This window comes from Helianthus annuus, chromosome 17, assembly GCF_002127325.2.
Source record: "Helianthus annuus cultivar XRQ/B chromosome 17, HanXRQr2.0-SUNRISE, whole genome shotgun sequence".
In the NCBI taxonomy this organism is placed as follows: domain Eukaryota; kingdom Viridiplantae; phylum Streptophyta; class Magnoliopsida; order Asterales; family Asteraceae; genus Helianthus; species Helianthus annuus.
In genome coordinates, this window is record NC_035449.2 from 190,631,485 (window position 1) to 190,655,387 (window position 23,903).

At 41.9% G+C, this 23,903-nt stretch overlaps 1 long non-coding RNA gene and 1 other non-coding gene across 4 annotated transcripts; one reads left to right on the forward strand and one right to left on the reverse strand.

Annotated features, from left to right (window-relative positions):
• Positions 1-11,043: 11,043 nt before the first annotated feature.
• Positions 11,044-11,150, forward strand: LOC118489471. Its single transcript, XR_004887491.1, has one exon. It is a non-coding gene; the product is annotated as a small nucleolar RNA R71 (small nucleolar RNA).
• A 7,532-nt stretch (positions 11,151-18,682) lies between these two features.
• LOC110925868 lies at positions 18,683-19,878 on the reverse strand. 3 transcript variants are annotated; one of them, XR_004885506.1, is made up of 4 exons: positions 19,828-19,878; positions 19,585-19,725; positions 19,372-19,509; positions 18,683-19,141 (listed from the first exon to the last, which is right to left on the reverse strand). It is a non-coding gene; the product is annotated as an uncharacterized LOC110925868 (long non-coding RNA). The 3 variants fall into 3 exon arrangements; XR_002584824.2 differs by lacking the exon at positions 18,683-19,141 and having other exon boundaries at positions 19,175-19,509; positions 19,588-19,725; XR_002584823.2 differs by lacking the exon at positions 18,683-19,141 and having other exon boundaries at positions 19,175-19,509.
• Positions 19,879-23,903: the final 4,025 nt, after the last annotated feature.

Below are 23,903 nucleotides of genomic sequence, written 5' to 3' on the forward strand. Positions count from 1 at the left end.
ATGTCTTAGTTCGGTTTCTTTGAGCAATGAGTTTGACCCCTGGAAATGGCTGGGTGATAGCTCAGGTGTAACAACCCGCACCTTCATGCGTTGTTACTACTCGATACACTCGTTACGCCTAGCACCAGAGATTCGGATCATAATGAAACTATATCAGATATATCGCTAAATCGAAGTATAATCGAATAATTACGCGTATTCTATCGCTATTACAAACCTATTTTCAATAAGTTATAACACTCACGATGATGTTGAGTGAGGACTTAATCTACCCTCCTCGATAACCGTGAGGTGTCAAAACATAAACAGGCAACGCTAACAAAGACTATCGGGTGAGTACCATGTCTCCAGCCATCGTGATGATGACGGCAACACGAGCAAGTAGTGCCCCGATAATCCTTGTGGCTCATCACATCGAAGAACACACTCGAAGGCACGCGTAACTCGACCATCACACCGAGAATTGAGTATATAGATGCGTATATGCAACCCTTTTGTGATTAATTAAAATTAATAATTAAATAATTATGTATATATATGAAAATGTGGCCCAAACAGTCGAAAACACGCCAAAAGCGAGGACTAAAGGCTTCCGTACGGATGGGCCAGCCAAACGGCTGGGCCAGTCGATCGGACGGGCCAGCCGATCGGCTGGGCCGGCCGATCGAACGGGCCAGCCGATCGGCTGGGCCGGCCGATCGAACGGGCCAGCCGATCGGCTGGGCCGGCCGATCGGACAGAACAGCCAACCGGGCTGGGCCGCCCAATCGAACGGACCAGCCGATTGGCTGGGTCGTCCGATCGGACAGGCCAGCTGATCGGCTGGACCGGCCGACTGAACGGGCCAGCCGATCCGGCCCGCCTTTCCTCCATTTCTCTCCTTCCTTGCCTATAAATACCCCCCCCCCTTCACCCCCAAACACTTGTTGTTGCTGCTGCTACTCGACCAAGACATTCCAGCCCCCTTAATCTTCCAATTTCTCGCGATTCTTGTAAGTTTTCCACTCGAATCTTGTACTTTCTTGATTGATATGCATTCTTTCATCCTCTTACCCTTGGATTTTCAAGTTTTGACCGTGAAATCAACGGATTTGGAGTGTTTTAGGGTGATGTCACCATGGAGTTCTTTAAGAGTGATGTCATCCCATGAAGAACAACCCAGATCCGAATGGTTCCCATACGATTTTGCATAAACCTGGTCTAAATCTATGTTTTCCAATCAAGAAGTACAGATTTGAGATGTTCTAGGGTGATGTCATCATAAAGTTCTTATGAACTTCAAATGTTGGCCTCATTCCACCAAGAACAACTCAGATCTAAGAACTTCATCAAGAATAATCAAGGTTTTCACATCAGATCTGTACATAAAAACGGTAGCAACAGAGCTTAGACCGACCTCCTGCTCATTCTTAGTGTCGTGTTGGTCAAGGATCTGATTCCTGCCAAAGAGACGACCGGTTTCGGGTTAAACACGGAAAAACCGCCAAGAACGGCCAGTTCTGATGAAACGGGGTGATTCCCGGCCATTAGAACAGGTCGGAATTGATGGGGTTTCACTTGTTCAACACGTCACGACAACGTCTCGACCAAAACCACCGAAGAACACGCGAAAATCGCCGAAAACAGCTGGACAGGCTGGCCGATCGAGCGGCCCAGTCGATCGAGCGGCCCAGCCGATCGGCTGGACCAGCCGATCGAACGGCCCACTCGATCGAACAGCCCACTCGATCGAGCAGCCCGGCCGATCGAGCGGTCCATCCGAATGGCCAGTTCCAATACAATTTTCGTCCAATTTCATGTAATTCGATACCATTTAACGCGTAATCCTATACTCATGTGATCAGTCTGAAACTAGGGCATTCTCAGGCATCATCCCATCAATCCAACCAAATACGCACTGTGAGTATACTTGACCCCCTTTTTATCGAATTTTGGGTGTAACATACGTTCCTTATAAATCGAACTTATCAAACGGATGATTCAAATTGTTAATCTATCACTTGCGAATAACTGTTTGCATAGATATACGTGATGCTAGTTGCATGCTAGGACTTATACTCGTGACGTCCCACCCAGACTAGTATAGTACTATTGCACTCGACGGGGTCTAGTTATGCCATCGAAGAGTCGAGCATCGAGGACTTAGCTGGTAGTATCAGTTTTGTGAGTATATATGTCGTGTATTACGTTTATGCATATGGAAATTCGCAGCACTTTTAATTTATTATTCTACTACATACCAAACCTGTATACTCGCCAATACTTTTGTATTGACAATATTTTAACGTATGTTGCAGGATTAGTCGAAGTCTACATCAAATCAAGCTAGGAAGTCTAAAAACTCACCTAAATTCTAGGTTGACGGATTTGAATTGTTCGAGAGGACAAGAAATCTGTGATAACTTATGTGATTGTATTGTTTGTTAGTATGGGATGACAAATGTAATGAATATTATCGCAATATAGTTGTTATGGATTCTCTTGAGCAATCTGATTCGCCTAGTGCCGCGCCTCGATGATTCCGCCATCGGTTGGGGTGTGACAGATTGGTATCAGAGCCATAACTATAGGGAATTAGGCAAGACTCGACCTAGTCCGGGTCGACGTCTTAGAGAACGACCTAGTCTATAGTCTAAGCACCCACAGGCTGCCTCGTACGAACCCAGTAGGGTTTGTATTGCGCCTACCTGATGCTTCTGATCGAAATTGCAAAAACTATGACTTGGTGTGAACCCCGCATACTACAACTTCACACGAAGAAGCCTTTCCTAAGGCTGGAATACTACTTAGCCTTTCCTAAGGCGGACATAATACACATGTTTTCGAAAATACTCGCATCTCACAACCGAGCGATCCAGTCGAGACCAAGTGTGAAAACCAGTAACTCTCGATAGGATTACTCACTCAGCGCATTTTTCTAGCACGAGAATCTTTCGTTGAGTTAGGAGTGACATCCATACCTCGACGAAAGCCTCCCTTTCGAAATTCTAGCGGAGCTCTCGGATTCATTCGATGAGCGTAACCACAAATTTGGAACAAAACTGTTAAGTCAGGGGTGAAACCCGTACCTTAATGAACCGTTCCACTCCCTAAAATATTTTTTTCAAAAAGCTCTCACCAGGGACTCGACCATCACAATGACTCGAGCCTCGCGATGACTTGGAGGATGAATGCCATGAGCTGCATCCCAGTGGAAGCATAAACCCCCAGAGTCAACGCGTGTGCACGAACTTGTTGGGTGCGATTGAGTTACCTTGGGTAGTCGACGCCTAAACACCCGAGGCACTCCGAGTATCTTAATAAGCCTACAACTCACCGGATTTTACGATTTGATGAATTCAGTTACGTTTTATGTGTTTAATTGCGATTATCAGTTTTCGCTCTCTGTTTTACAAAACGCACAACTCGCACAGCCATCGCAATCCAAAACAAAGACCGAATGATCGCAACAAGATAATGTCCAATTGTCCGATTTCTCTCGCAATCCCTCCCTTAACGCGTCCTCGCGCATTCTAAACCGTAATATATGTGTGTGTAAGTATGAACTACAACTATTTATATCTAAGTACAATCAAGACATTGTATGAAAATCTAGGAAGTTTCGTGTCTCCTATGTGGCTCCTATGTGAAGTCAATTTATATTGCACGTTACAAGTTTCGACTGCGCTCAATCGCATCGTAAACTCGAAATCATTCTGATCGAGTCTCATTCCAAATCTCTCTCTGTCTAGATGCCTTCAAACAACTCTAACTCGAAACAAATAGCTAGGAGAAGAGCTAAACGAAGCGCCGATAAGAGGATTGCCTCGCTTGTGACCAAGGAAGTGGTAAGGCTCATTCCTCAAATTGTCGCTCAAGTGCACTCCCTCAACAACGCTCGAGCCGCGAAGGACTCTAAGACGGAAGAGCCGCAATCTACTTTCCTCTACAAACACTTCAAAGCCTGTGACCCGATGGAATTCACAGGTGAAGGAGGTGTGACCCAACTACTCCAGTGGTTCGATTCTATCGAAGTCACCCTTCGACAAAGTGGGTGTCCCGATAGTCTCCGTACTACTTGTGCTACCGTAGTATTCCAATCGCGAGCACTCGACTGGTGGACCGCCGAACGCAACAAACGTGGGATCTCCGCAGCATACGCCCTCTTTTGGGACGAGCTGAAGGAACTCATGAAGGAAGAATACTGTCCTCCTCACGAAGTCCAGAAGCTAGAAAACGAATTTTGGGAAATCAAGCAAACCGAAGGTGACAATGCTGGCTACACAGCAAGGTTTAAGCAGCTTGGTGCAATCTGCCCAAGTCAAGTTGACACTCCAAGGAAAGCCATCGCGAAGTACCTCCGCGGCTTACCTGAGAGTGTGGGTGATTTTGTCGAAGTTGCAAGACCTGCTACCATCGAAGAAGCCTACCGTCTAGCCGCAGAGATCAACAGCAAACGAGTTTTGAACGGGTTTTTCTCCAAGAAGCCTGTCAAACAAGCTCATCAAGCAATCATCATCAACTCGTCCGACGATTCCTTTAAAGAATCGGTCGATGGGTCATCTGACAGCTCCTCTGAAGGTTCTTCTAAGGATTTCTCCGACAATGCCTCCGTCAAATCATCAGCGAATCCAACAACGACACCGCATCATCTCAGGAAGCTCAACCTAGCCGCAAACGAAAGACCGTGAGCCCAGACTCTCCAACAACCGGACTGCCGCAACCCGAACCCCTCCGATCAGTCCCAGTTCAGCCAAAACGTGCTTACAGTGGGCTTCATCCCCTGTGTTTCACGTGCACGTACCATCACCCGCCAGAAGCAAATTGTCGCTATTGCACAAATTGCAACTGGTATGGTCATCGTACTCAGCACTGTCGCGCAGGACCGCAACTCTGAAGGAAGTCAGCAACACCAGCAGTCTCCGCAAGTGTCCCCCACAGCAACGTATTTTGCTTCTAATGTTGTTGTAATAATACGACTTATCGCTATCATTTTCTTTTATGTGTGGAGCTTATTTCATCTATCGTCGCATGTGGACTATATTTCTCTTATACTCGAGCATCGTCTAAACGCTAGCACTATGTACTATGTAACGTATCTTACCCTTACAACACTCTTAGAATGAAGTACGATAGACGTGCAAGGAACAACTAATCGTGGGTGCACACGGGATTACCTTGGCAGTGCATGGAGATCGTAGTGAAGTTCTAATGGTGTCATAACGTTTAAAAGCATGATCAAGGGTCTTGACCATGTCAACGAAGCGTGACACCAAGGCACGGGGCATATGTAGTAAGGGTAACGCAAGGTGTGCTTTACCATACTACCGGAGCTTCGTGAAGAAAGTGCCATGTGGAGTTGGACGTTATTAGACCTATTATATTATAATAGTTATTTTCGACACAATACAAATCAACCACAAGGCGTAACAAACTAAACTCGCATCACTGCGAGACTTCTCGTAAGTCTGCGTACGCAACACAATTGCCACATCGATGGACTTATGTAAGTTCACCCCGAAGAGCAATTGGAGCAATGCAAGACTGGTCGTAAGTCTAGAATGCAACTCAATCACAGTTTTGCTGGATCCATCTCGCAATCTAAATCACTCAATATACGGCTCGAAATCGCAATCGTATCTGGTGTTTATCCCGCAATCTCTAACGCTGGTTATTGACTACTGCATGAACTTCTACCGCCTGGTGTGGATCGTTTATTACGGATCGCTAGACGAGTACCGAAAATCACTCGTTGCTTTTCGCTTTAACGCATTTCGCGCCTACCTCATCGACTCGATACTCTCATCGCGTGTCGCTATCACTCATCAATACTCGTGTTATCTGTGTTATCTTAGCAGGCACGACCTCGCTTCACCAGATAAAACTAATAGGGTCGAAACATGGTGGTGTTTTAAACATATTAGCAGACTTTCGTGGAAAGAGGCCATGCGGGCTAGCAATAGTTACAGTTTGTGGTGATGCGTGTGTAGTGTAATATATTTTTGATGTATATTTAAGCCCCTTTTTACACTTTTAGCCAAGTTTTAAATTTATAAAACACGATATTCACTAACACTAAACACACATATGGGCAAGTGCACCCATCGTGGACGTAGTATAGTGTTGGTAAGATACCGAGGTCGTCCAAGGACACAAGAGCTTTTAATACCGGTTTATCCTCAACGTCTAATCAAATCAAAAAGTGAGAAAAATGTTTTAAACTAAGAAAAATAAAAACTAACTAAATGCTGAAAATAAAAATAAAATAAAAACAGATAGACAAGATGAATCACTTGGATCCGACACGTGTATTAGTATAACCTTTGATTATTTTCGCACTTTTGCACTTGTTTAAGAGATTATCTTAGTTATTGTAGTAGGCCCCTCTTTTGAAGGCGACGTTACCCTCAACCCAGTAGTTTGAGTCAGCAAGGATACAATCCTAAAGGGTCGGATTATTGAAAGATAATGAATTAAGTTATTAATGCAAATTGTGGTAGGCCCCGCTTTTGGCGGTGACGTTACCCTCGGCTAAGTAGTCTGAGTCAGCAGGGATACAGTCCTAAATAGCCGGGTTATAGTATTAATAGTAGTTAACTTATGAGGGGGTCAAAGAGTTTGGATCCCCGCCATCCAATACCTATGGGCATTGAAGGAGATCCTACTAAATTTGACCCAGGTCCCAAGCAGGACCTCTAAACGCTGAACAAGGGTAAGACCCTTACCAAACCGTTCCCTTAACCCCCGACCAGGTAGCCAACATACCTCCATATAGACCGTGGAGATATGAATGGTGAAAATCTTTTATTTTATATAGACAGTAAAATAATGCCAAGACACCACGGACAAACGATAAGGAAAGATCACCTTCAACATAAGTAACTAGTTATTAAAGTCATTAATACAAAACCAAATAAAAAGTGCAAAAGATTAAAAATAAAAAGTATTATACTAAACACTTGTCTTCACCAAGTGATGTAAGAGACTTAGGCAAACATGGCCTTGATTGTCAAGAACTCTTACGATCAATCTTGGATCCCGAGACGACTCACACACTCTACGATGGACAATGGATGATGGTGTTATGGTGGTGGTGGGTGGTGGATGAGGTGTGAGAGAGGTGGTGTGCCAAGGGATGAGAGAGAATGAAGCCAAGCTCCTCTATTTATAGGCTGAACAGAAGGCTGGACACGGCCCCGTGTCCGCTGGACATGGCCCCGTGCCCGCCTGACACTCTCTCTCCTCATTAATTGTAATTGCGAATTACAATTAATGCGCCTGCTGTACTTTCACCACGCCCCCGTGCTCGCTGGACACGGCCCCGTGGTGGGCAATGGAAGCTTCTACTGGTTTGTCTTTTCTGCTGCTTCCTGGGCACGCCCCCGTGTTCGCTGGACTCGGGGCGTGTTCAGACTCTGTTTCTTCTCCTTTGCCTTGGGAGGTGCCGTTGAGGGTCCGGGCAATCCACTTTTGTTCCTTTTTCTTGTATTTATGGTAGAATTAGTTGTCTTTTTGCTTCTTTTGTGATTTTGAGCTCATTTCATCCTGAAAATACAAAAGGAAGACAAAAACACTCTTTTTCCAACATTGGTACTAAAATAGGGTTAGTTTTATGCCTTAATTGATGTGATTTATATGTTGCATTTTACACACATCAAATACCCCCACACTTGAACTTTTGCTTGTCCTCAAGCAAAACTCTTTAAATGTGGCTTACACTCCCAAATGGAATAGGTAGAAGAGAAGTTTTTTTAGCTTGTCCTAGAGTGTCGGGAATCCAAGGTTTTTATAGGTTTTATTTTTATTTATTTACAATCCTATTCGTTATGATTTATTTTGAACTTTTCATAAGATGCATAACTTATTTGGGCATAGCATGCCTTATTAAAATTCCATTTATATACAAGTTCACATACCTCACGGGAGATCACTCAACACTCGGCCGAAGGTGTATATTTTTAGTGAATCACTCGAGAGCGGCACGGAACTTACGTCTTCCATAGGCTTGCCAAGCAATCAATCCTCCTCCTTTTTAACTTTTTACCTTTGTAAATATCAAGAGGACTTTTTGGGTGAAGGCTTGGGTTTAAAGGTGGGTGGTTGGTTAGTGGTTAGTAAAAAGGGCGAAAATCGTAACAAGCGTCGGTTTTCGTGAAGTACCTTGTTTTTAGTGACTTTTTATTTTAAAGTATTTCTCCAAACAAGCTTTTATAGCTTTTGTTTGTTTTTGACTTCATCATTTTTTTTTTTTTGATCGTCACATAAAAAGGTGAGTTTACGAAAAAGCGAACTTGTTACTAAAAAAAATAAAAAGGTTTTTGGTGGGTAAAAAGGGTTTTGGGGTAATGAAATGAAAGGTTTAGGCTCAAAGGGGCTATCTAGGGGGATTTTGGGTAGGTAAAAAAAATTGAAAAATAATGGTTTTGAAAGAAAAATGGTTAGTCCTAATGCTTCCATCATTTACTTACTTGGGTTTAAGTTGGTAAGGACCGGGAATGTATCGTCGTGGCAAGTTCTAGATTTGTAAGGACCGAGCGGCTATTCACACAAGAAACGAAAAATGAGCATTTAATCTAAATATGTGTATTTTTGTGCTCAATAAAGGCTCAAAACTCACTTTTGTGGGAATGGGTTTTTAATGTGACCAAGCATATATAATCGAATTTTTAACTAGACTTGTTATACCGTTTCATAATTTTCTTATGTTGGTTCTTTTTTTTATCACGACGCTATCGGTTGTAAACTTGTAAAAATATAACCTTTTTAGAACTTGTTATTCCCAACTTAAACTAAGACAAGTAAATAAAAAAAATGAAAAAGTTTTTGAAAAAATTTGGGGTGTTTAGCGGTTCCAATAGAGTTTTGTGTAAGGCTTGTGTTTAGGATTTTGCAAAATTTCAAGGGTTTTAGCATCCCCCCCCCCCCCCCACACTTAAATTACACACTGTCCTCAATGTGTCCAAAAATAATGTTTTTGGTTGATTAGAATGTATAAAAGTGGGTTAAAAAGCAAAGATTTATGTTACTGGCATCCTGGACACGGCCCCGTGTTCACCGGGCACGGCCCCGTGGTCAAGTGCCAGTAACAAAAATTACAGAATTGAAACAGAAGCCTGGACACGGGGGCGTGTCCGCTAAACACGGCCCGTGTCCAGTTACCTGAACTGGGTGATTTTCTGCAGGGGCTCAGCACGGGGCCGTGTTGGTTGGGCACGGCCCGTGTTGAGCCTTCTGTGATGGAGATTTTTGTCGGGTTGCTCTGTTCTTCGTGCATGGTTCCATTTTTCTCGTTCCCTTTTTCATCCATTACCACCATGAGTGTGTTTTATTCTGCAAAAACTAAAAGATTAAACTAAACTAAGGATAGATCCGCGGAATGCCTCCGTGGTGCGCCACGTTTATAAGGGTCCTTGGCTAGACCCGATTCCTGGTTATATATCTTCTGAGTGGAGTGCCTTGCTTCCCAAGTTACACCGTCGGAGAGCGGCATCCAAGCTTGAATCAATAACCTTCATGTAATTGATTGGGTCGTCGTCCTCTATTTTCTTCCCAACTCCGAATTTCACCTCATCGTCCTCATACCTCAAAGTCAGTGTCCCGTCATTCATGTCTACCACTGCTTGTGCTGTGGCAAGGAAGGGTCTCCCTAGGATAAGGGGGACCTCGGTGTCTTCCTCCATGTCGAGTATGACAAGGTCAACTGGATAAACGAATCTGCTTACCCTTACCAAGACATTCTCGATGACACCTTGTGGGAACTTGACTGATCGATCAGCTAGTTGTATGCTTATTTTTGTAGGGCTCGTGGTTCCCAAGCCAAGCCTTTTGAACATCGATGAGGGCATGAGGTTAATGCTAGCCCCTAAGTCGGCCAAGGCATTGCGAACGGGTGATTCCCCTATTGAGCATGGAATCGTGAAACTCCCGGGATCGATTTTCTTTTGGGGTAGTTTATTGAGTACGAGGGCAGAGCATTCTTCGCCTAAATTAACTAATTGCAAATTTTCAATTTTCTTTTTATGTGTAAGGAAGTCTCTCATAAATTTAGAGTATTTGGGCATTTGGGTTAGGACTTCAATAAAAGGAATATTGACATGCAATTGTTTTAACAGACTTTCGAATTTTGCGAATTGCTCATTGGTCTTTTGACGAATTAACCTACCGGGGTACGGAACTCGAGGAGCCTTGGTAGGCTCGGGTGATGGGGGAGAGTTCTTTTCCTGCAGATGTGTTGGCATTGTTTCTTCCGTTGGTGGAGGTACTTCTGCAGGCCCCACGGTGCGGTTTCGTAGTGTGATGAGGTGAACTTGCGCCTTTGGGTTTGTTTCGGTATTGCTAGGTAATGCGCCTTGCGGTCTCTCGGAAAAATTTTGTGCTAGTTGATTTATTTGTTTTTCTATGTTTTGAATGCTAGCTTGTTGATTCCTAAAATTAGATTCTAATTGTAGAAATCTTTCCGAGTTTTTCTTATCAGTGTCGGAGACGAGGCGAGATATAGTATCTTCGAGCCTTTCTCGTCCACCTTGTTGTTGAGTGAAATTTTGTGACTCATTTCTTGATTGCTGAAAGTTTGTTCGTTGGGTTTGTTGGTTACTACTATTGCCGGTTTCCCTCCAACCAAGGTTTGGGTGGTTTCGCCATCCTTGGTTGTAAGTTCCCGTTGGAGGACCCGACGGCCTAGGTCTATTATCAATGTAGTTTACCATTTCTTGTTGATCGTCCGTTTCTTTCATGCAACTCCAATTTTCATGTAACCCACCACACCCTTCACAAGCCATAACCGAGACTGTTTTTGTCATTTCTAATTTTTTTATTTTTGAAGAAAGGGCCTCGATTTGGGCTTGTAAAGAGGTGCTTTCGTCGACCTTATGGGCGCCCGGGGCGATAGACTTATTTCCCCGGGGAGTGTGCCATTGAAAATTGGTTTGAGCAATTTCCTCAATCTGATTATATATTTCGTGTGGGCGTCGATTACCTAAGAGTCCCCCGGAGCTAGAATCAAGTGTCTGCCTAGTGTGTGGCAACAATCCATTGTAGAAAGTGGATACTTGTTGCCATATTGCGAGGCCGTGATGGGGACACTTGCGTAATAGCTCCTTGAACCTTTCCCATGTTTCATATAAGGATTCCCCCTCCTCTTGTGAGTATGTATTAATTTCAGCCATTAATTTAGCAGTTTTAGAAGGAGGGAAATACTTATATAGAAACTTTTGGGCTAGTTCATCCCAAGTGTTTACCGATCCAGCTGGGAGGGTGTTGAGCCAAGCTTTTGCTCGGTCTTTTAGTGAGAATGGAAACATACGGAGGCGGATGGCGTCGTTTGATGCTCCATTGATCCGAAAGGTATCACATATTTCTAAGAAATTAGTTATATGTAGATGAGGATCCTCGTCCGCAAGCCCGTGGAAGGTTGCGGAGTTTTGGAGCATTTGTATCAAATGCGGTCGAAGTTCGAAGTTATTGGCTTCGACATTCGGAGCATTGATAGCGGCGCCTAGATTACCTACGGTGGGCCGTAGATAAACCATAAGGGTACGTTGGTCCGCCATTGGGGGTGGATCACCCGAAACCTTCTCTTGGTTTTTGGCTTTTAACCTTTTTCTGAGAAAGCGTTCGGGTTCTTCTAGCGGTTCCTTTATGTCTTTATTGGAACTGGAGCTCATACACTACGTGAGGACGGCGTCGGGTTCCAAGTCCTGCAATAAAAACAGAAAAGAACGTTGGTCAGAAGGTTCACCACGGCCCCGTGTTGAGCGAACACGGCCCCGTGGTCGGAATTACAGTGATTGTTTTTCAGATCCCAGTTACTGGAAGTTGGACACGGCCCCGTGTTGCACCGGCACGGCCCCGTGGTCAGCCTTCTGTAACTTGAAAAACAAAAACTGCCAGTAACGTTGCTGAGCACGGCCCGTGTCCGACCAGGCACGGCCCCGTGCTGAGCTCTGCAGAAGCTGAAAACCTAAGAAAAAATCCTAAAAAAAATTAAAGAAAAATAAAAATATGATTAGGCCGTTGATTCCTAACTTTCTTAAAATCCTTGTGTCCCCGGCAACGGCGCCAAAAACTTGATGCGTGTGTAGTGTAATATATTTTTGATGTATATTTAAGCCCCTTTTTACACTTTTAGCCAAGTTTTAAATTTATAAAACACGATATTCACTAACACTAAACACACATATGGGCAAGTGCACCCATCGTGGACGTAGTATAGTGTTGGTAAGATACCGAGGTCGTCCAAGGACACAAGAGCTTTTAATACCGGTTTATCCTCAACGTCTAATCAAATCAAAAAGTGAGAAAAATGTTTTAAACTAAGAAAAATAAAAACTAACTAAATGCTGAAAATAAAAATAAAATAAAAACAGATAGACAAGATGAATCACTTGGATCCGACACGTGTATTAGTATAACCTTTGATTATTTTCGCACTTTTGCACTTGTTTAAGAGATTATCTTAGTTATTGTAGTAGGCCCCTCTTTTGAAGGCGACGTTACCCTCAACCCAGTAGTTTGAGTCAGCAAGGATACAATCCTAAAGGGTCGGATTATTGAAAGATAATGAATTAAGTTATTAATGCAAATTGTGGTAGGCCCCGCTTTTGGCGGTGACGTTACCCTCGGCTAAGTAGTCTGAGTCAGCAGGGATACAGTCCTAAATAGCCGTGTTATAGTATTAATAGTAGTTAACTTATGAGGGGGTCAAAGAGTTTGGATCCCCCGCCATCCAATACCTATGGGCATTGAAGGAGATCCTACTAAATTTGACCCAGGTCCCAAGCAGGACCTCTAAACGCTGAACAAGGGCAAGACCCTTACCAAACCGTTCCCTTAACCCCCGACCAGGTAGCCAACATACCTCCATATAGACCGTGGAGATATGAATGGTGAAAATCTTTTATTTTATATAGACAGTAAAATAATGCCAAGACACCACGGACAAACGATAAGGAAAGATCATCTTCAACATAAGTAACTAGTTATTAAAGTCATTAATACAAAACCAAATAAAAAGTGCAAAAGATTAAAAATAAAAAGTATTATACTAAACACTTGTCTTCACCAAGTGATGTAAGAGACTTAGGCAAACATGGCCTTGATTGTCAAGAACTCTTACGATCAATCTTGGATCCCGAGACGACTCACACACTCTACGATGGACAATGGATGATGGTGGTGGATGATGGTGTTATGGTGGTGGTGGGTGGTGGATGAGGTGTGAGAGAGGTGGTGTGCCAAGGGATGAGAGAGAATGAAGCCAAGCTCCTCTATTTATAGGCTGAACAGAAGGCTGGACACGGCCCCGTGTCCGCTGGACACGGCCCCGTGCCCGCCTGACACTCTCTCTCCTCATTAATTGTAATTGCGAATTACAATTAATGCGCCTGCTGTACTTTCACCACGCCCCCGTGCTCGCTGGACACGGCCCCGTGGTGGGCAATGGAAGCTTCTACTGGTTTGTCTTTTCTGCTGCTTCCTGGGCACGCCCCCGTGTTCGCTGGACACGGGGCGTGTTCAGACTCTGTTTCTTCTCCTTTGCCTTGGGAGGTGCCGTTGAGGGTCCGGGCAATCCACTTTTGTTCCTTTTTCTTGTATTTATGGTAGAATTAGTTGTCTTTTTGCTTCTTTTGTGATTTTGAGCTCATTTCATCCTGAAAATACAAAAGGAAGACAAAAACACTCTTTTTCCAACATTAGTACTAAAAAATGGTTAGTTTTATGCCTTAATTGATGTGATTTATATGTTGCATTTTACACACATCAGTGGTGTATTCAACTCAATCGAATCGCACATCGTTCGCAACGCAACGATCGTCACTTATCATCTATCAGGGTCTATTGCCTATTGATATTCAGTTATCACTTGGAAGTCATCGCAGTTGTGTAGAATTAGGGTACATGACATCGCTTCATGGGACAAAACTAACATGGGAAACGTGGTGCTTTCTATATTAGCAACTCTCGTGGAAACATGCCATCTAGGTTTGTGTGGAACAAATCGAAATCGCATCTAGTCGAATCAAATCGCGTCGTTCGCCATCACTTATCAGTCGTTGCCTAACCCAGTGTGCCATAACAATGTTTCGTATGATCGAACTACTCGCATTCGCTATCAACGCTTTGTCTACATCCAAGTCGCTTCAATTCAAGACTCGGTTTAGCGTCCTATCGCTTGGACCGAGGGGTCGAAACTCTATCTGTGTCGTATCGGCGTGCGTGACACCGCCTCACGAAACAGAGGTAATATGGGTAAAACATGGTGAATACGCTGCTGGTACTTCCTATATATAAGTGTTTTAATCATATTAGCAAACTTTCGTGGGAAAATGCCACGTGGGGCTCGATGTAAATTAATTTTTTTCCGTACTGTTAAAGAAAACCAAATTTTGTAAAACTTTGTTAAAACCATTGGACAAGTGAAATTTCCTTACAACATGGAGGAAACATTGAATCAGTTTAGCTCCGTGCCCAATGGAAGTTTCATAAGTTTAGTTTTTCCTTAAAAACTTTTGCAATGACAGAAAGAAATTTTCCCGAAAACGAAGGTTCGACAACCGAGTTTCAGCTCGAACTCACGTTGCAGGAACATTTTCTTAAAACTTATTTTGCCGCCAAATTCTTTTAAAATGTATAACTCAAAACTCTGTTATCAAACTAACGAAAACCCTCCCCATAGCGCTGGTGTGGACATCGATGCAGTTAGCGCCGTGCCATGAGGGGATTTTCCTAAATATCTTCAAAGATTAATCAATTATAGGTAAGTTTAAAACGTTATGGAATTGCTTGTGTGTGTGTCATCGCTTTTGGTCATTCGAATCGTACCTTCTCACCGCTCTCGCTCGCCGCATCGTTAATCGATTGCTCGCTTATCTAGACGCTTTCAATCGCTACTCTCATTCGCATCAACTCTTACGACCCTACTAATGGATTAATTTCCGGACGAAATTTCCTAAAGCAGGGGAGACTGTAACAACCCGCACCTTCGTGCGTTGTTACTACTCGATACACTCGTTACGCCTAGCACCAGAGATTCGGATCATAATGAAACTATATCAGATATATCGCTAAATCGAAGTATAATCGAATAATTACGCGTATTCTATCGCTATTACAAACCTATTTTCAATAAATTATAACACTCACGATGATGTTGAGTGAGGACTTAATCTACCCTCCTCGATAACCGTGAGGTGTCAAAACGTAAACAAGCAACGCTAACAAAGACTATCGGGTGAGTACCATGTCTCCAGCCATCATGACGATGACGGCAACACGAGCAAGTAGTGCCCCGATAATCCTTTTGGCTCATCACATCGAAGAACGCACTCGAAGGCACGCGTAACTCGATCATCACACCGAGAATTGAGTATATAGATGCGTATATGCGACCCTTTTGTGATTAATTAAAATTAATAATTAAATAATTATGTAAATATATGAAAACGTGGCCCAAACAGTCGAAAACACGCCAAAAACGAGGACTAAAGGCTTCCGTACGGACGGGCCAGCCAAACGGCTGGGCCAGTCGATCGGACGGGCCAGCCGATCGGCTGGGCCGGCCGATCGAACGAGCCAGCCGATCGGCTGGGCCGGCCGATCGGACAGAACAGCCAACCGGCTGGGCCGCCCAATCGAGCGGACCAGCCGATCGGCTGGGCCGTCCGATCGGACAGGCCAGCCGATCGGCTGGGCCGGCCGACTGAACGGGCCAGCCGATCCGGCCCGCCTTTCCTCCATTTCTCTCCTTCCTTGCCTATAAATACCCCCCTTTCACCCCCAAACACTTGTTGTTGCTGCTGCTACTCGACCAAGACATTCCAGCCCCCTTAATCTTCCAATTTCTCGCGATTCTTGTAAGTTTTCCACTCGAATCTTGTACTTTCTTGATCGATATGCATTCTTTCATCCTTTTACCCTTGGATTTTCGACTTTTGACCGTGAAATCAACGGATTTGGAGTGTTTTAGGGTGATGTCACCATGGAGTTCTTCAAGAGTGATGTCATCCCATGAAGAACAACCCAGATCCGAATGGTTCCCATACGATTTTGCATAAACCTGGTCTAAATCTATGTTTTCCAATCAAGAAGTACAGATTTGAGATGTTCTAGGGTGATGTCATCATAAAGTTCTTATGAACTTCAAATGTTGGCCTCATTCCACCAAGAACAACTCATATCTAAGAACTTCCGCAAGAATAATCAAGGTTTTCACATCAGATCTGTACATAAAAACGGTAGAAACAGAGCTTAGACCGACCTCCTGCTCATTCTTAGTGTCGTGTTGGTCAAGGATCTGATTCCTGCCAAAGAGACGACCGGTTTCGGGTTAAACACGGAAAAACCGCCAAGAACGGCCAGTTCTGATGAAACGGGGTGATTCCCGGCCGTTAGAACAGGTCGGAATTGATGGGGTTTCAGTTGTTCAACACGTCACGACAACGTCTCGACCAAAACCACCGAAGAACACGCGAAAATCGCCGAAAACAGCTGGACAGGCTGGCCGATCGAGCGGCCCAGTCGATCGAGCGGCCCAGCCGATCGGCTGGACCAACCGATCGAACGGCCCACTCGATCGAACGGCCCACTCAATCGAGCAGCCCGGCCGATCGAGCGGTCCATCCGAATGGGCCAGTTCCAATACAATTTTCGTCCAATTTCATGTAATTCGATACCATTTAACGCGTAATCCTATACTCATGTGATCAGTCTGAAACCAGGGCATTCTCAGGCATCATCCCATCAATCCAACCAAATACGCACTGTGAGTATACTTGAACCCCTTTTTATCGAATTTTGGGTGTAACATACGTTCCTTATAAATCGAACTTATCAAACGAATGATTCAAATTGTTAATCTATCACTTGCGAATAACTGTTTGCATAGATATACGTGATGCTGGTTGCGTGTATGCTAGGACTTATACTCGTGACGTCCCACCCAGACTAGTATAGTACTATTGCACCCAACGGGGTCTAGTTATGCCATTGAAGAGTCGAGCATCGAGGACTTAGCTGGTAGTATCAGTTTTGTGAGTATATATGTCGTGTATTACGTTTATGCATATGGAAATTCGCAGCACTTTTAATCTATTATTCTACTACATACCAAACCTGTATACTCGCCAATACTTTTGTATTGACAATATTTTAACGTATGTTGCAGGATTAGTCGAAGTCTACATCAAATCAAGCTAGGAAGTCTAGAAACTCACCTAAATTCTAGGTTGACGGATTTGAATTGTTCGAGAGGACAAGAAATCTGTGATAACTTATGTGATTGTATTGTTTGTTAGTATGAGATGACAAATGTAATGAATATTATCGCAATATAGTTGTTATGGATTCTCTTGAGCAATCTGATTCGCCTAGTGCCGCGCCCCGATGATTCCGCCATCGGTTGGGGTGTGACAACAGGTATCTTCTCTGTTAGCTCTGCTAGGAGTATCCTGGAGAAGAGCTCGGTGAGTGGAAGTGGCTATATCATGAACTGGTGTAGGTTGATTCTGGTTAAGTGTAATGTCTTTGCCTGGAGAGCAGAAATGGGCAGAATTCCCACTGCATATGTGCTTCGGAGAAGGGGTATTGTCGTCGGAAATGGCCTATGTCTTTTGTGCAGATCCGAGGAGGAAACCGTCGACCATTTATTCATTTCCTGCATCGTGGCTTCGGTGATTTGGAAGAAAATTAGTTGATGGTGTTGCACCGTTCCTGTTTTCGCCTTTTCTTTTAAAGATCTCCTGGAACTCCACAAATCAGAGAAATTTAGAGCTGGGGAGAAGGCTGCGTTTCAGGGCATTGTTCGGGTCGCTTGTTGGTGTCTGTGGTTGGCGCGGAATAAGGCTTTGTTCTCGGCAACAGAGGTGGAGGTAGATTCCATTTTTAGTGATGTAAAGTCGTTGGGTTTTTTGTGGTTCAAGCATAGAATTAAGAGCAATCCTATTTCGTGGTCGGATTTGTGTAAATTTGTAATTATGTAGTTGTCTTTGGTTCCCGGCTCGGTCTTCGAGCTTGGGCGTTTTCTAATGAAGTTTTCCTTTAAAAAAACTGAAAAATCTGACCAATTTTTTATTTTGAATGAAAATGACAACAAAATTAAAATCTCAAATAGTCCTAGGTTCAAAAAATTTTAGCTAATTGATAAAATTGGTAAAAGTGACCAAACTCATCATGGACCATTTTGCCATTTTACTCTACACTTTATAGAAAACTAGGTTAATGCCCGCGCGATGCGCGGCTTCATTCAAAACCATATTATTTACTTTGAAATATAATATTTTATACAAACGCATACATCGGAAGAAACAAACAGAAAATTATTAAATCCCGGAAAGACTTCCTTGTAGACTACATTTGTTGTTTTACTCGTTACATTCCCATCTTTGTCTAGTCTAAGATCCCGCGAATTTTGCGGGTGGACTAACACACAAATATTTAACTTAAAATTGTTGAGATAATCTTTTGAAAGAAATAAACGTTCAAGTAACGAAATCATCCCTCTACCCCAGGTACGTAATGTATCAAACCCGCGGATACGTAATGTATCAAACTTAATATATTTCTTTCTTAATAGATTAATATCACATATTTAGGTATTTGCATTGTATATTGTATTTTTGTCAAGAAAAAGTGAATATATCATTTAACAATGCGTATAAGTTACAGATAGGGCTACATGAATAACACAAACACAACAAATATACAAATAAAAACAAAGAATAATTAATCAACCTTTTTAAATTAAAATAAGGCTTTATTTGTTCTTTGTATTCCACTTCACATTTCTCTGATGGATGTTACTTTACCTATTTCTCTTTTCTTCTTCACCAACCTGTCATCATTCGATACAATCATTTAACCATATGAGGCAACCTCCAAGCCTTTGTAACTAAATCTCTTTTCCCTAAAGTTCACTTTCACATCATAATTCTACATCTATGATCCAAATAAACTCATTATAAATCAACCTTTCTTATTTTAAATGAACTTATTAATCAACCATTTTCCTTCAATCTCAAACATTGATACACCAGATAGAGCCAAAAGTATGTTTTCTTGAATTCGTGTAACAAAGGGTGCCGACTCTTACTAACCAACCCAATTTGTTGCCTTAACCATTTCAACTTAAGCTCCTTAGTGTCATGCTATCCTTTCCCAGCATGCCATTCTACACCATGTCTAAACTTTACTTACATAAATAACACTATTTATTTCAAAAGAAGGTCCTAGAAGGATATTCTATTTATGCAGAGTATGATAAAGATAAGAACTTTCCCACAATTACCCAAGTGTTCAAGATTCTTGAAGAATAAAACAGGTGTGTAATGTATGTTAATTTTAAGCACTAATGAACCACTCAATCAGTTTAAAAAAACAAACAAATTGAGTAACTATTACTCCCTTTCAATCGATAAGGATTGGTTTCTACTCTAGGATGATAAGGCTGCTTATTCTCATGTATTCACTGTTACCGTCCATGTTTGCGTTTTTGATAGTCTTACAAATTCAGCATCCCTTCACACACAGAGAGAGACCCTGAAACACAAACCAATCAACATCAATAGGACTCACACACACTTATTCAAAACCATATCAAAATTAAACACATACCACCTTGTGCGGCACACATCAGTCAACGTTCAGACGACCGGTGACTCTGGCAGCATTGAACACGTGGGTAGGCTTCACCTTGTCATGTTAGCGTTCTGTTTGGATCCGCACTGGAGTTGTTTAGCTATTTCATCTTTTCTTCTGTAGCATATTAAAGGATAGCTTATGAATGAAAGACCTTTTCTCAGGTGCAATCAAATTTAAGAATGTATAATAATAAATAAGAAAAATAGAATAACTCACCTTTTGGGGTTCATTTTCTTGTGTATTGATAAGGACTTGTACTTGCTCTTGCTCTTGAAAATGCTACATAATTGGCCATGACTAAATGAGTTTCTGTTTGGAGTTGGTAACTTGGTATGACCTGTTCTTTCCTTTTCTTTTTTCATTTTTGTTATTAGTGGATGAGTAGGCGCAAAATAGGTGGTTACTGTGCCCAGTTAAAAACATTTTACATATATAATCAGCTTTTTTTGGTTCGTTATTTATATCTGTTGGGGGTTTTTCATAACTAATAAGTGCTAAAAATCAACAATAAACTATTATTCAAAATGATGTGGGTAGGGGGTAGTTTTTATTTCCGTTATTAACACAATGTATATGAAAAGAACTTATAACTCAAAAACTACGTCAAAATGAAACGGGTCAAGTGAGTCGAATGATTTGGAGACAGATTTGGAGAAACGATCCTTTCATTTTTGGGAAAAGTGGCTGATAAGACAAATAAATTACTACTGAACACATATATAAAAAGAAAAAAAGATACAAATGGAGATATGGAATCGAAAAGAGAAAAAGTACCTTATCTGCGTAGTTATCGGGCACACACGCATCACCTAGTAAAGGAGTCATAAATGTAGAGTTAGTAATCTCACTAATTAAGATGGAGCACAAGTGGCCCAGGCAAGATACCAAAACAAAATAATGGTTACAGTTATAATAATTTGACCATGTCATTATCCTAAGATAGTACAACAAACCAATCAAATTCATTAAAAGTGATGAGTTGGCTCATTAACCAAGCATTCAAAGATGATCACAAAAGCACACCCGATGCCTACCAAATCGCAATATACCAAAAAAACATTGATTAAACTAAAAAGCCCAAGAGCTTCGCATACGCGAGCTATGTAGTTAATATCAGTAATATTGGTCCCATAGTAAAATATCGGTGTCAAATCAGTCAGAATATTGATATACCAATATTATCGGCGATATCGACCGACATAACTGATATATATTAAAATTACCGATATCCCACCAATAACTCACCGAGATAACCTTTATCTCAAATATCGGTCCTGGACCGATATCCGATATTTTACCGCGTTAACTACATAGTACGCGAGACGTTGGTCTATGTACAGCCAAGCAAGCTTTATGTACTATGGCTCTCGCTCATCATGATATTATCTCTCTTTCACAAACTGATAATTATATTTTTTTAAATACACATCAACATAACAAATAATTAATTTCATGTCACTGCAATAGTACCACATTGACCAAACCACAGGTCAAAGTCACCCCCCCCCCAAAAAAAAAAAAAAAAAAACAAAAACAAATAACTTGATGGCTGCATCCGGAGACCAATAACTTGAAAGTCTCACCTGAAGTGTTATTATTCAAAAAGTGAACAAATGAGATGCTATTATAACATGGGTATCAATAGTTTGGTACTTAGTTTCTTTTTACTAAGCAAAGTGACACCTGAAATGTCATAATTATACATATAAACATGAATACAGAGTCAAAGTAATAAAAATTTAAAACTTTTCATAGCTTATTCCTACAAAATGCTTTTATAATACTCATACCATAAGATTTGAGTTGCTGAGTTTTCAAATCATATTTTAATATATTATGTTATTGCCCTTTATTGAACACAAATATCAAAGAGATCAATGATGTCGGGTCGAAATAAGGCGTTTTGTATATAGTTTGTGTCGTTTTTAGTGTGTTAAATACGTTAAGTTGTTAGTGTTTATATATTTATTGTATGTTGGTAGTTGTGCGTAACAAGTGATAACATGAGTAAACGAGTTGAAAACATGAGTTTGGTATATCATGCGGGTGAAGATGAAAACGAGCTTAAACCGATTTAGTTATATTAAAGATGAGATAAAAAATGGTTGATAGAAATTTAAGTTAATGTATAAGTGTTGTGTAGAGATTTTATAATAAACTATATGAGAAGTCTATGACATGTAAACATACAACATTAAAAGAATTAAGCTTTAACCGAATTATGTTTGTTTATTTGATGCACATGCAGACTTTGAAAAGGAATTAATACACATGCATGATGATGACGCAGACATTGAATTTATGTAGCAGACAACATAAGGGTCATGTGGGTGTTGGACTTTAAGTGAATTGGAAAAGCAATATGAGGTTGGTGGGCTTTGGAACAAATTAAAAAAGGGAATTGGGTACGTTATCGTTTGTTGATCAGGAACTCCATTGGGCCAGAGGCAGCGGCCCGCGGAAGCAATCAAAAGCGTGAAACCTTATTATGTCGGCTGGAATTTGTATTTAAGGATTTATTTTTTCTCAACTTTTGGAGGGGAGACGCAGCCGTCGCACATCGAGCATCAGGGACGAAATTCAGCCGTACTCTTCATCTTTCAAGCTAGTTTATGAAGTCTAACCTAATCGGGATGACAACCGAAGCGGCAAAGACTATCATGTGCGGCTAAGCCTCTCGTGACTTCTGCCCGGATGAACGTTTACATGGTTTGATATAATTTTCTGTTTTTCTGATTCTTGTAAACTGGTACAGCTTGACCACTTGTGTTGGATTATTGATAAACGTTTCTTGTGTTTGAATTATTTGTCGTTTATTAAGCGTATTGGCAACTTCCTTGCGTTGTTAGCGGGTTAGTAAATCGGTGGGTAGTTGATACAAACAAACGGGTTATTAGGTTGCATAGTGAATCTTAAAAACTATCCCTATTAACTAATCAAATTCATTAATTCCAAGGCCATGTCTATGTGGTGTTTTGAATCAGAAAACGGATTTTTATATTAAAACGGGTATTCGGGATTCCGGGTGGAAGTTACTTTTTCTCATCTTGATTACAACTTCTTTAATTAGTTCTTTTAGTTTTTACAATTAAATTCATCAAACCCCCCAAGTTAGATAATTAGTTTTTTTATTAATTTCTTTAACACTGACCATAAATTCCCCGTGGATACGATACCCTACTTACGCTATCTACGTAGTTTAATTAGGTTTTTGCATGACCCTTACGACAGTCATCAAAATGGCGTCGTTGCCGGGGAATTGGTGCGCTTAGTGTTAGTTTAGTAGTAGTTGTTTTTTTTTCATAGTTAAAAAAAATCATAAAAACCCAAAAATATTTCTTTTTGGTTAGTTTTGTCTTGTTCGGTGTTACGCTTTGTTTTCTTGTTTACTTTGTGTGCAGGTGATCTTTTTGCATGCATACTAGGTTTTCGGAAGATCTTCACCACTCTGGTTTGATCCCGAAATTGAAAAGACCGCACGCCAAAATCTACTTCTTCGTTCAGCCTTGAAGGGAAAAGCAATTCAAGACACCATGAATCCATCAGAAAACCAATCCACCCCACAACAGCAACCACCCCAACAAACATCGACTACTGAATTGCCACCAATGCCACCACCTCCATTTACATCTGAACCACCACAACAAACCACACCCATTGCACCATCATCAAGCACAACCACCCAACCAACCTCTGCTCCAACTGGAGAATTTCATGTTATTGGTTGACCACTTTACTCTCTAGAAAGCCGATTGCCACCACAGCCCGATCCGTTGCAGGCCGCGAATCAACCGAATTTAGTACCACGCCCGAACCGGTCGGGTGCTATGTTTGAGCAAGTGGACAATAGGGCGAGAACAGAGACATGGGATGATGGTTATGGAGACGAGGAGTGGGGGATAAATATGGGTTATCCAGGTGGAGTTCAAAATCAGGCATTTAATCGTAATCAGCCGTTGTATCAGCAACATAGACAGCCACGGGGAGTAGATGCTTATCAGACCCCGCCACAGGTTCATAGGGCACCGATTGCACCTCGCCAAAGACAACGAGATCCTCGATTTCCGGATCCGAATATTCGAGGAGTTGAGAGCCACTTTAGGCCGCACATTGCTGAGCATGCATCACCGATAGTGATGCCAGTAGCACCGGGTAATGTGGAACGTTCGTTTGAAGCAAAACCACATATTCTGAACATGCTACCTACCTTTCACGGGAAAGGTACTGAGGAGCCATATGCACACATAGCAGATTTTGAGGCAGTTTGTGGTATGATTGCTGGACACGGGTTC